The sequence below is a fragment of the Astyanax mexicanus genome, chromosome 21 (assembly GCF_023375975.1).
Source record: "Astyanax mexicanus isolate ESR-SI-001 chromosome 21, AstMex3_surface, whole genome shotgun sequence".
Classification (NCBI taxonomy): Eukaryota; Metazoa; Chordata; class Actinopteri; order Characiformes; family Acestrorhamphidae; genus Astyanax; species Astyanax mexicanus.
The window spans coordinates 8,997,539-9,011,498 of record NC_064428.1 but is presented as its reverse complement, the minus strand read 5'-3'; the positions used below and the strand labels follow the sequence as shown (position 1 = coordinate 9,011,498).

The 13,960-nt window shown below is 41.4% G+C and overlaps 2 protein-coding genes across 2 annotated transcripts in view; one reads left to right on the top strand and one right to left on the bottom strand.

The window, feature by feature from the left end:
• The window catches only part of LOC111196208 (epidermal differentiation-specific protein-like), a 154,310-nt gene that overhangs the window by 20,067 nt on the left and 120,283 nt on the right, over window positions 1–13,960 (bottom strand). The gene's annotated exons all lie outside the window — the stretch shown is intronic.
• Window positions 12,882–13,960, top strand: part of LOC111196209 (NACHT, LRR and PYD domains-containing protein 12) — a 280,945-nt gene continuing 279,866 nt past the window's right edge. The window contains exon 1 of the mRNA XM_049470066.1: window positions 12,882–12,986. The gene's annotated coding sequence lies outside the window, so the exon portion shown is untranslated. The remainder of the gene's footprint in view (window positions 12,987–13,960) is intronic.

Here is a 13,960-nt window from a genome sequence, read left to right as displayed (position 1 = left end):
AATTCGGCCAGTAGAGCAGGATCCAGCACGTCACCGGCGGCAACCCAGCAACGCTCCTCAGGGCCATAACCCTCCCAGTCTATGAGGTACTGGAGCACACCGCCACGCCTGCGTGAATCCAACACCTCTCGAACCGCATAGGTAGACGAATCCTCCCCCTCCACTGCCGCGGGCGGCACGTCATCAGGAACACCCTCAGCAAGCGGACCTGGGACAAGAGGCTTGAGCAGAGATACATGGAACGAGTTATGCACTCTGTACTGAGCTGGCAACTCAATCTTATAAGTCACCTCGTTAACCTGAGACAAAACCTTAAATGGGCCAATATACTTAGGCAGCAGTTTCCTACAGGCCCCCTCAAACCTCAAGTCCCGGGTCGACAACCACACCCTGTCTCCGGGTTGGTATTGGGGGGTGGTACCACGGTGTCTGTCGGACTGCTCCTTATATTTCCGTAAGACCTCAGAGATCTGCTGATGCGTCTCCTCCCACACCTGCTCACTCCGCTTCATCCAGTCGTCAACAGCGGGTATCTCAGTGGACGACGCTGTCCACGGAGCTAACGGAGGCTGATAACCCAGAATGCACTTAAGACCAGATGTGGAGTTAGTGAGAGAATTTTGGGCTATTTCAGCCCAAATCAAATACTGTGACCATTCGGCAGCATGTTTAAAACAGTATAAACGTAAAAACTTTCCCAACTCTTGGTTAACTCTCTCACATTGACCATTACTAGTGGGGTGAAACCCAGAAGTGAGACTCACGTGTACCCCCAAATGTTCAAAAAACGATTTCCATACCCGAGAAGTAAATTGAGGACCTCTATCTGACAAAATGTCCTCCGGGACCCCATAATGTCTGAAAATGTGTGTGTATATAGCTTGGGCGGTCTGAAGAGCAGTAGGAAGAGCAGGAAAAGGGATAAACTTAACTCCCCTAGAAAATCTGTCTAAAACAGTAAGGACAGTAGTGTAACCTTCAGATTCAGGTAAATCGGTAACAAAGTCTACAGCAATATGTGACCATGGTCGTTCAGGAACAGGTAGAGGACAAAGTTTACCGGCTGGAAGGGTTTTGGGTGTTTTGCATTGTGCGCAGACTGAACATGAAACTACGAAAGTCTGAATGTCAGCTCGCATGGTTTCCCACCAATACCGAACTGAGATAAGTTGTAGCGTACGTGTAACACCTGGGTGACCGGAAGTAAGGGCAGCATGTGCCCAGCCAATGAGTTGATCACGAAATTGCTCAGGTACATAAATCTTGTGAGGAGGGCAACCCTCCGGAGGTTGTGTGTTGACTTGACTCTGCTGAATGAGGTCATCGAGTTCCCATCTAATAGCTGCTACTTTGACAGTGGGTGGCAGAATGTGTTCGGGTTCGGAAACGTGGCATGTGTCGTCTGGGGAACTGAAAACACGAGATAAGGCATCAGCCTTAGTATTACGGTTGCCTGGACGAAACGAGATCGAAAAATTGAATCGGGAGAAAAACAGTGACCAACGAGCTTGACGGGGGTTTAGACGTTTAGCTGTACGGAGATACTCTAGGTTCTTGTGATCAGTAAGAACGGTGAATGGATGTGCAGCACCTTCCAGCCAGTGACGCCACTCCTCTAGAGCTAGTTTAACAGCCAGCAGCTCTCTATCCCCTATCCCATAATTACGCTCCGCTGGTGACATTTTCTTTGAGAAAAAGGCTACGGGATGAAGCTTAGGCGGTGAACCGCTGCGTTGGGAGAGAACTGCTCCGATGCCAGTATTAGAAGCATCGACTTCAACAACAAAGGGTAAATCTGGATTAGGATGTTTAAGAATGGGGGCAGAGACAAAGGCGGCTTTTAACTTTTGGAACGCTTGGTCAGCTTCAGGGGACCACTTCAGAATTTTGGTGGCATTCTTAGTGAGTGCTGTAAGGGGGGCAGCTATGCTACTGAAGTTACGTATGAAACGTCTGTAAAAATTGGCGAATCCTAAGAAACGTTGAAGATCTTTGATGGACTGGGGAACTGGCCAACTAGTAACGGCGTCTACCTTCGAGTCATCCATGAGGACTCCCTGGGAGCTGATGACATAGCCGAGAAATGCGACTCTCTGAAGGTGGAACTCGCATTTCTCGGCTTTAGCATATAAATTGTTCTCCAAAAGTCTCTGGAGAACCGAGCGCACGTGCTGCACGTGGGAATCAAGGTCTGAGGAATAGATTAATATGTCATCTATAAAAAGTGTAACATACTTGCCAATCATGTCTCTAAAAATATCGTTCATAAACGATTGAAACACTGCGGGGGCGTTAGCGAGACCATAGCTCATAACCAAATATTCATAGTGGCCATTGGTGGTGGTAAACGCTGTTTTCCACTCGTCCCCCTCCCTAATGCGAACCAAATTGTACGCACTACGCAAATCAAGCTTGGTAAAGTAAGTAGCCGTACGCAGTTGCTCGAGAGCACAAGGAATTAAGGGCAAAGGGTAAGCAAATTTCTTTGTTATGGCATTCAAACCTCTATAATCAATACAAGGTCTCAGTCCCCCGTCCTTTTTCTTAACAAAGAAAAACCCAGACCTGACAGGGGACTTCGACGGCCGAATAAAACCCTGGGCTAAAGCTTCGGTGACATAATCATGCATAGCCTTTTCCTCATCGAGCGTAAGGGGGTAGACTCTAGCTTTGGGTAGGGTGGCACCCTCCACCAGGTCGATAGCACAATCATAAGGGCGATGCGGAGGCAATTTAGTAGCGTTATCCTTGCTAAACACCTCAAACAAATCTGAATACTCAGTGGGTACAACAATGGGATCAGAAACTTCAGGACTCTCTACAGAAGTAGACTGAATGATTAAACTATCCAGAGCTAAACAATGTTCATGACAGTGAGCAGACCAAACCGTGATATCCCCATCGCGCCAGGAGACAGTGGGATCGTGAGTCTTCAGCCATGGCATCCCCAGGATAACTGGATGCTCCGTGCAGGGAAGCACGAAAAGTGGCAGTTCCTCGAAATGAAGAGAGCTGGCTTGCAGGGTGATGGGTAATGTCTGTAGCGTGACCGGTTTGGAGCGAACCGTCTTCCCGTCAACAGCATGGATGGACAGGGGGCGTAGAAGTTCACGGGTGGGCACTTTATGCTCCTTAACCAGGTCCAGACTGATGAAGTTCCCTTCCGACCCGGAATCTACAAGCGCTGAGACAGAGAGCATACCATCAGGCAAAACAATATTCACCGGTAAAGAAAAACATTTTGAACGAAGGATTGTGTCATGCTTACGTACCACTGTCCCAGGGCTGGAGCATTCACGGGTCGGGTCAGGAGACCACACTCAGCCTTGAAATGCCCGGCCTCCCCACAATAAAGGCATAGGCGAAGCCGGATTCGACGCTGTCGCTCCTCAGGAGTTAGCCGGGTTTTCTGGATGTCCATGGGCTCTGGGGCAGGCAGCGCAGCTTTCTCAGGTGTGGGAGCGCGGGGCAGAGACACAGGAGTGTGTTGAGTGCGAAGACTGGTCTTGGGTCGGCGCGAGAGAAGTTGATCCAGCCTGATCGACAGTGAAATGAGCTGGTCCAATGTCAGTGAATCATCTCTACAGGCTAATTCTCTCTGTACATCTGGGTTAAGTCCGCATCTAAACACGTTGATCAAAGCAGCGTTATTCCACCCACTACCAGCTGCGAGAGTGCGAAACTCCAAAGCGTAGGAAGCCACCGGCTTCTGACCTTGCTTGAGAGCCAGCAAAAGTTCTCCATTAGACTGTCCATAATGCGAATGATCAAAAACTGAGCGGAAAGTAGCCAAAAAGTCAGTGTAACTAGCCCCAGAAAGGTCTTCCCATATAGCTGTAGCCCACTCGAGTGCCTTACCAGCAAGCCGGGAGATAATGAAACCGATCTTAGCTTTATCGGTTGTAGGCGGTGAATTACTGAAAAACACTGAGCATTGTAAAAGAAAACCGCTGCATTTTTCCGGATCCCCATCAAACAACTCCGGTTTAGAGACAGAAAATCCAGGCACAGAAGAGTTAGCGTTGGGCATACTGGGGGCAGCTAAAGGGCTAGGGCTAGGCTCAGTTACGCCTCTGAGGTGAGCTAGCAGCTCAGCTAGTTGTTGCTGCTGCGTGGTTTGCTGGTGGGCTAGCTCAGAAACAGCTTGGGTCACACCAGCGAGCGTTTGCTGGTGCTGACCGAGTAGCCTCCCTTGGTTGGCTAGACCAGATTTAATAGCCTCAGTATCTGCTATCTGATCTTGTATGGCCACGTATTCTGTCATGGTCAGAACAGAATAGCAGACAAGCGCAGATACTGATAAAAACAATATACGTTTATTATAAGAATAAACAGATGAAATCAGGGTCGATACAAAAACAGGGGTGATCACCAGTAGACAGAGCAATGAAGACAAAACCATACCATAAACGGGAGACAGTCCAGAGTTCATACACAAGCAATCCAGTATCAGAGGTAATCCAAGAGGCAGTAGTGAAAGCACAGTCCAGGTCATACACAAACAATCCAATATCAAAGGCAGAGGCAAGAATCGGCGTCGAGAAAACAAAAGCAAGGTCATACACAAAGTAAACTGAGACAAGAGATAAGTAACGCTTTGTACGAGTATAACCTACAATACGCGGCGTGGTAGTCTGTTTGGCGTGCACCTTTATAGTGCCAGTAATCAGTATTCGGGACTTCCTGGAGGAAGCAGGTGAGGTGTCACGTGATCAGGTGAGTGCGTGATGTCAGCGGGTGGTGCATTCTGGGTAGTGTAGTTGTTAACCTGAGAACCTCCGTTAGAGCTTGGTGTGGAAGGGACAGAGGAGCTAACAGCACCAGACGTGACAGTTAACCTATAATTATTCTGTCTGTTGAATCTTTTGTGACCAGGGTCAGAGCTCAGAAAACACCCCTTTACTCACAATCGATTAGACTACGCCACCCCAATTTACTGGGTAGGGGATCCCACGTCTAGACATTCAAATAAATAAGTAGTCCAAAATGTTTCACAATTGAACAATGTTTATTTAGTATTTTAAAAATTAAATAGCAAGAATAATTAAGACAACTGCCAGTGTTTGTTCTGAATAGCAAACAAGTGGGAATGGTAATATAACTTTACCTGTGGTTAGATTCTATCAGTATAAATACACAATGTAATTACTTTGGTCGTGGAATATATCTAATAATTTACACTTAGTAGCCGTCTAAAAAAAACTGCACAAGAAATTTTTTTAAAATAAATTTGTTCAACAGAAAACCAAACACTGCTACTAATTCACAATCTCTGATTAAAAAATAAATAAATTCAGTGCAGTTAAGTGCAGTTATTAAGAGATCAATAAAGCCACCAAAGCATAGAGTCAGCTGTTAAAGTAAACAGCAGCAAATCCAAAAAAACTAATCCCACCACATTCGCCTGCATATATAAGAAAACACACAATTGCTGTTGTAATAGTAGCGGCAGTGTAATATAGTATTACGTAGTATAAAAATATCCAGGAAGAACAGTACTAATCAATTATTTCAGAAAGCATTTAAAAAGTGTATACAGATAATATATAAAAATAATAATAATAAACCAAAACTAACCAAAAACGGCACATTCCTGATTAAAATCCACTCTTCCTTTTACCTGAGCTGAAGTAACATAACGACATCTCGCTTCTGCTTTACGAAGCTCACAAACAACGCAGTCACAGTTGCTCCACACAATCCATACTGTCTTTACACGGTTCACAGTTGGCTGGAGACTCTCACTCTGGTCTGGCTGGAACCACACGTTAAAACCAGTGCTTAACAGTTAGGAACGTACCCTGTTAAAACATATTTTCTTTAAATTTAAAACCTGCCGTTTAAGCATAGAAACGAGACGAAACGGAGACCAGCAGCAGCGAGCACGCCACACACAAGCGCTTCCCGTATACCCAAAGGAAGTAGAGTAACAATCAATTACTGGGACTTTTATTAGCCTTTTTCGCAAGGAGGGGGGGTCAAGTTCCGGGGAGGTGATGGGTAAACCTATTTCCGTTTTGGAGCACCACTACAAAAATGCATGGGTTTTATTATTACTCATATTTCCCGCACTTTAGGCAGGATGATGTTGCCAGAACCTTCGTGGAACTATTGAGGAACAAACAAGCGAAACTCCATTAGGGATATAAGTTCTTTTTGTGCAGTTTATTTTTTTATTATGAAGGTAAATGGCTCCAGTTCTGAAGTTTAGGTAAGCCAAGTTAGCATCTTAGCTCTGTGCTCAACTAACCTTTTGTCATTTATGCCTTTTTATCTTATTGTTCAATAAAGCATATAATTTATTGTACTATTATAGGGGCCTGCAATTATTGTGTCTTATGATTTTGTTTGATCAGTGTCTAATGTTGTAGATAAGGAGGGTTCTACCGGTGTTCTGTCTGTGGTGAGTTGTGCTACCCATCAGTATATGCTTCTAACCACCAGTGCACCCGCACGAACCTGGTTTTTATAATTTTTCAGTTCTTCATCTACAACTCACTGTCATTCTTTGTCTCAGTGATACAAAAGTGTAAATAGCAATAATAAGCATTAGAAGTAAAAACATTTATTCTAAAAATACAAAATACGTTTAATCACATCTCATTACTGTCATAATTCGTACAGTACTCAGACACTTGCAGATACAGATAAAACCACAGTTTATTGAAGGTTTGGTTGATACAGGGGAAGTCGTAAACAGAAACAGTAGAGCACCGTAGACACAACCATACCATAAATGGGAGACAGTCCAGAGTTCATACACTGAAAAGCCAGCAGTAGAGATAATCCAAAAAGGCAGAAACGATACACAGTCCAGGTCAAACACGGTAAATCCACAATCTGAGGTACAGGCAGTAAAACAAAAGGCAAGGTCATACACGAGATAAACAGAGACAGAGAATAGAAACTCTTTGTAATGAGGATAAACCAACAATACTCGGCACAGATGTGTGCGTGGGAAGCTCTTAAATAGTGCAGGTAATCAGTACTCGGGACTTCCTGGAGGAAGCAAGTGATGTGTCATGTGATCAGGTGTGCGTGTGATGTCAGCGGGTGCATTCTGGGTAGTGAAGTTGTTTAACTGAGAACCTCCGTTAGAACTGCGTGTGGGAGAAACAGGAGGCTTTCAGCAAAAGTGTGCTTATTTTTATGATGAAATATACACCAGGGTAGCACTGTTGGACAGGGTAGCACAATCTATCATAACACCGGTCTTTAAAGAAACGCAAGGAACCACACAAGATATTTTGGATAGAACGGGTCAGCTGGCTCATGGTAACAGCACTGCAGATAACTTAACCATTTAAATTTCCACAAATACATTTAGTGGAGTTTTATAACGTAAATTTGGGAGTTTGATCCACGCCCTTACTCCTCCCACTCTCTCAAACTATATAAACCGTCACTTCCTCTCTTTACCTGCGTGTCGAACAACCTCGCACCCACCTCCTCCCCTCTGCCTCCTTAATTTTACCCGTATCTCTTTGTGTGGGTGGGCTTCAGCTTCACGCTTTTTATACTAGCAAACTAGTTATTAGTACAACCCAATGCTTTGTTGAGTTATATATACTCCACCAACACACACCTTTTATAACAGCTGCTTGCCATCACAGATGTTTCCTAGTGCCACACATGGATGAATGGAAAGTCATGTTTTAGAAAAATACTCGTATGAAGTGCGGGATTAAGCTAAATGAAGAAAAATTTAAGTGGATGCTACAGCTGTTGTTCTGGGGTATATTTTAGTAGTAATATTTTGCTTGACTACATCCTGCTTAGTAAAGCTAAGTAGTTGGGCTGTTTTTGTTTGGAATTATAGCACAGTGGTACGCTGCAAAAAGACTAACTAGTCACTTGCTCCATGGCAAAAGAATGAGACCTCCAAACGGATTTGAGTTTACGTAGAAGTTTCTAGACCGGAAATGTAGACCCCGGAAGCAAGAGAAATGTCTATCGAGCTCACCTGACGTCCTGTGATGCCACAGAGTAGTAAAAAAACTAAGAATAAATTGATATAATAAACGGGAATTTAATTATTAGCTTGTTACCTGAAATAATAATAAAAGGAAAAAAAATAAATAAATATAAAAATATACATTTTCTCAGGAGCACGCACATCCTGCCTAAAAATGCTGCCCAGTAAGGTAACTGACTTCACAATGGAACGCAGCTCATGACTAAAATGTAGCTTAAATGATATAAGCTAATGATCTGAGTAGAGGGTGCCTGTTGAAAGACACAAAACGCCCAGACACACACAGTCTGAATGCACTATTTTATAGGTAGCGTCTCAGTGCAGCTCGCAGACGATCGGTTAAGCCTCTCTGTCTGCGGCCTGCTCCCGGCTCTGGATTGTCAGCAGCTTGCCATGCTACTCTGCCAAATAACTAAAATACTATGTGCAATGCTGCACAAAAGTAAGGCAGCACCCTCCAGAGTGGGGTGGACACCATCCCTACCTGTAAGACCAGGCTTGCCCTGAAACTTTAGCCTTCAAAGTTTAGGCGAAACTTCAGGCCCTTAAGCTTTAGGCTTGCCCCCAAAGTGTAGCCTATAAAGTCCTCATGATTTTCTGCACACCACTTGGACATCCAGTGAAGAAAGCCTGCTGTAAGCTTCATCACCACAGTAACCCATACACACTTTTTATTGTTTTAACCGACAAAATTTTCTACCAACAGCCTTAACCTTGGGATTCTTTATATTCAGCCTTAACTTAATCTTAGCCCTCTTAAGAGTCTTTGTATGACTGTAAATACATTTTAGATTCTGTTCTTATTCAATCTTGCCTCCCTTTAAGATTCTGTCTTGAGTCAATCTTGACCCCCTAATGCTAACCATGCAATAGATAACTTTGAAAACACTCTAAAACGACTTTTAATGACAAGAAAATCACTGACCTTCAATCCTAAACACCTTACACTGAATGATCAAAATTCAGCTTTAGCAAGACCCTCATGAATGTATACACTGGAAATTTGTCTGTGACAGTAAAATCCTTTGAAAATAATTTGGTGTAAGGTTGGCATAAGATTCTGTCTTGACTCCCTTTAGATTCTGTCTTGATTCAATCTTGGCTCCCTTAAAATTCTGTTTTGACTTAATCTTGGCCCCCTTGTTTTAGCTCTTAGCATGTTTCCTTAATATCTGATAACAGATAATTCTATCATTTACTACTAAAAATATAATACTTATTGGACCTTTAATAGCTTTGAGATGGCTTTTGCGATCTTGTCTTAACTCTCTTAGAATCAACTCCAAATTTGCTGTTCCTACAGTTTCTTGGCCCATTAGCTAGACAAATGCTACATTTTAATTCAGAAATGCTACTTTTTTTTGGTTGTTTTTTTTTTTTTTACTTAAATATAGTAACCTTTTTTTCTGATTCATCTTCCACATAGAGATGCTGTATACATTGGGGCATTTTCTTCACTTTTAGTCAGGATACACATTCTTAGGCTGCCATCTGACTGATGGCACAGCCAGAACCCCTGCAGTAGCACTAGTGCTGAACCTTTGTGCTTAGAAATATGTAATGTGATTAGCTAAACTTCTTAATAAGAAAACAATAAAGGATTATAAGCAACACTGTTAATATTATTTGCTACGGAAAAATCATGTTAAAGTGATTCTGAGAAATGTTTCAGCTGTGAAACCAAAGTGTCAGCAAGTGTCACCTTTACATTTTTTTCAGTATATACCGGCACCTCAGTGTAGTGTGAGATTTAAACAGAAGACTTTTTCACACACATTTATTTGTGTCATTTGACCCAGCCTTCAATCAGTCTCTTCTTCTTTAGACCCAATCTTGACTTGATCTTGGAATTCTTTGCATCTTTACTCAACCTTGGCCCTCTTTTGATTTTTACTTGATGGGCTTCTTTATATTTGACCTTGACTTGATCTTGGCCACTTAAGATTAGATCTAAGAGCGTTTTCACACCAGCACTGTTTGGTCCGGTTCAAATGAACTCTGGTCTGTTTGTAACTTTAGTGCGGTTCGATTGTGATCCGGTCTCGATCGGATCCAGCTATTAAATATAAGCCATTTATTTGAGCTAAACTGCTGATAAAGCATAGTTTAAACTGATATATTAGCCAGATAACGCTAATTACCACAGCTGTGAACAAACACTGTGTCCATGCACACGCCGTCTGCACTGCATTCACAGCTCACAGCCGCGTGACTCTGTTTATTATGTATAAATCTGTTTCAGCGTTCAGTGTTAAAGCACAGATATTTGCGCTGGAACACAAAATCTTCTCGCTGTATTTACTTATTTCGTATATTTATATTACTTTTTATATGTATTATAGTACTCCCATGTAAGACAGCTCTGACCAATCAGAGGACACAGGCTGCTCGTGTGGTTTATTGATGCGCATTTTGGTGCGTTTACATTTATGCCTATGTGAAACCAGACCGAACAGAGCAAGAAAACACTCCAAGTAAACGAACTCATTAACTGATTCGGACCAGAGAAACGAACTACAGGTGAAAACGCACTTAGATTTCAGATTCTGGGCCATACACCCTGTGAAAGGTGCATTGCGATGCTCATTGCTATCTTATACTCTGCCAACAGTCTATTTTCACACCTTGTGCCTCCGTCATTTAAATAGCGATACAGCTATATATACGAGTTCGATCCCGCGTGAGGAGCGGTGTGTTTATTTTTTTTCCTTACCGCTTCTGCACAGATCTGATTGGCAGAGGTTTGGTGATCTTACACCACACATGATTGGTCTGTGACTTTACTGCACTGCAAAACACGTATACAATTAAATTCTTCTCAGTAGGTTTGGGTCTGCATTGGACAACTTTTGGGTCCGGACCCGGACCGTGGTCCGCTTATTAGTGACCTCTGCTCTATACACTTGCTCCGAAAGGCACGGTTCTTCTTTTTGTATCATGGAAGAAAGTCTGTATACTTTGCTGAGGTAAATTTCACACCATCAGGGAGCCTAAAGGGGCCAACCAGCTCTCTCCCCATGATTCCAGACCAAAACATGACTCCGCCCCCTCCTCACTGATGACGAAGCCTTGTTGGGACATGGTGGCCATCCACCCACCATCCATCCACTACTCCATCCATCTGAACCATCCAGAGTTTCACGACACTCATCAGTAAATAAGACTGTCTGGAAATTATTCTTCATGTATGTCTGAATTCACTGCAGCTCTTTCTGCGTGTGAGCTCTGGTTAGGGGTGGATGAATAGTAGGTTGATGCACCACAGCGAGTCTTTAAAGGATCTACAGCTTGAAGTTCGCGGGACTCCAGAGGCTCCAGCAGCTTCAAATACCTGTTTGCTAATTTGTAATAGCATTTTGCTGCTCTCTTATCTGATGAACTTGTCTGACAGAAACTTGCCTTCCTCATTTTGCCTTTATCTGCACGAACCCGTCTGTGCTCTAAATCACAGTATGATGATCACGCTTCAGTGTTCATTAAATATCTAATGTTTTCATACCTTATCCAAGGCACTGCACTATTTCATGCTTTCCTTTTTCCTTTCCCATATTGCTTAAAACATGTGGCCTGCTTTATAATATAGAACATAACATTAGAACATTTTTAATAAAAAAGATACTATCATTGGGAGGTTTGTTCAATAATAAAAGTGGATTTATACTGAACAGGTCATAACTTAGAAATTATACTGACTGTCATTTGCATTTACCATTTAGTAAAATCTGAGAAAAATATCACTTGCATAATAATTTATAACACAGTGTTTATAATTTGTTTTTTTTCTAAACGGAACATTGTTCGAAAATCAGAAATAATGTTTTTTTATGTTTTGTAAATAGAATGAACATGATGCTAAGGACACGTAAGAAAAGGTCCAGGCAGAATGAGACAGGCTCCATATAAACCCATTCATTTAGGCCTGACTCTGGAGCGCTCTCTGGTGGCGCAACAAACCCAGAAGATATTCTAAAGTGAGCATTCTCCTCTCTATACTTCCTATAGTCAAAATATTTTGTCAATATAAACAGATATAATAACAAAAAAAAGGGAAAAAACATTTTCCGTGTGTATTCGGTATTTATTTAAATTATATGACTGTTTTAGCCATCAAAGTGATTATACAGTATGTAAACCTGCAATTAAACCTTTAATAACAAGTAAAAAAGTAAAAAACATTGAATCAACGTTAATTTTTCCACCAGTAATGCATTAAAACAACGTTAATCTCATACATCAGAATTGATTTATTTAGTTTATGAATCTATATGTATGCTTTATATTAAACTTTACTTACATTAAATCTGTATATACTGTTTGCATTTTATTTTAATAGTGTGTACTGTGGTCTTGCAGATTAAAATGTTACATTTAAATAATAATTATTAATATTAATATTATTATTTATGGGAAACATTATTCATCTAAAAGCATTAATGTGAGAGTAGATTTATAGTTCAAACCATTCAAAATGATTCAATGTTCTTTTCTATCAGGGGCACAACAAACGATTTAGTTTACCAGTTATTTTATTCTAACATTAAATATCATGTTTTTAACGTTTTAATCTGTCCACTAGATACATAAAGCACTCTGAGGTTTCAGCCTCCAGATGCAGATAATGTACACTGTGTTCTGAAGCTTCGAGCAGAGAATGTATAGAGAGGAGAATGCCCACTTCAGAAAGTCTTACGGGTTTATTACACCACCAGATGGCGCTTCAGAGTCAGCCCTAAATTAATGGTTTCTTATGGAGAAAATCCTATTTTACAAACATTTGTTCTTTTAAACTAATTTTATTTCATTTCTTCAAAAAATAACATTATTAAATGTTTCTGCACTGTAGATATAATTTTAAAGCTTTTAAACTCCAGTTATAGACCGTTTCAATGAGGAAAACAATAACAAAGCTACTACGCATGTCTGTTCCTTCGAAGAGAGAGTGAAACTGAAAGCTGCATTTCAGAAAGAGAGCAGGGCGGATTTCAGAGCTCAGCGCTTTATATTTTACCCGGTAAGTTAAAGATCCGTCGCTTATATGGTTTATATCGAGTTTATATAGAGTTTAAATGGAGTTTATCGAGTTTATATAGAGTTTAAAGAAAGAAAAAGAAACCAATAACTATTAAACAGAGCTGAGCTTCAGTCTCTGTTCCGAATCAGAGTGACGCAGATAAAAAGGGGAAGATTCAGTACTGTAAAATACGTCTGATCCGCTGAGAAACGGTTAAAACTTGAATTTAGAGTTGAATCCAGATGAAATAATGAACTAGCTGTGTGTTTGTGTGCTCTGTGGGCCAGTAGAATCTAGTACTGGTTACTTTACTGTAACTAAAACCAGCTAACAGATAACGATATGATTACATTGATCCAATGAGCCGATTCGTTTTAGTGAATTGAATCAATTTAAACTCCGGCTAAATCTGTGTTCTGGGCTGTTGGGGGCTTATCGTCTAATAATCGAATTAAATACAAGTAGAGAAAAATACCACGCTCTTATAACGAGATAACACTTTACAATTTGATCGTATTCTCACCGCGTTGTCTGTAGCCTCCTGGTAAATAGACTCAGAGACGAGTCAGACTCACGAAGCCCAACGAATCGACACCTGGTTTTACCGAGAAGAGATTCACTGAATCGGAATGATACAAACTCTACGCAGCAAAACTCTGGAAGTCTCTTTAAACTCTTTTTAAAGCCGCATTTAACTGAAATGAGCCATAATGCATTAAAACTGGCGGTGGATAAAATAATTTTAACAATATTCGAGGCATTTCTCTCACTTTTAGCTGAAAGTTAAAGTGCTCGTGCTGAGGTAACCCAAACTGTTAGCTTAGCATAATTTTATCAGTAACAAGTTAGTTTCTACCGTTTCAGCTCCAGTTTAAACACAGATATTTGAGGATAGGAATACATATTTAGGGAGATTTACTTTAAGTTTATATGTATATTAGTTTATCAGGGAGTCTAAAATAAATATATGACGT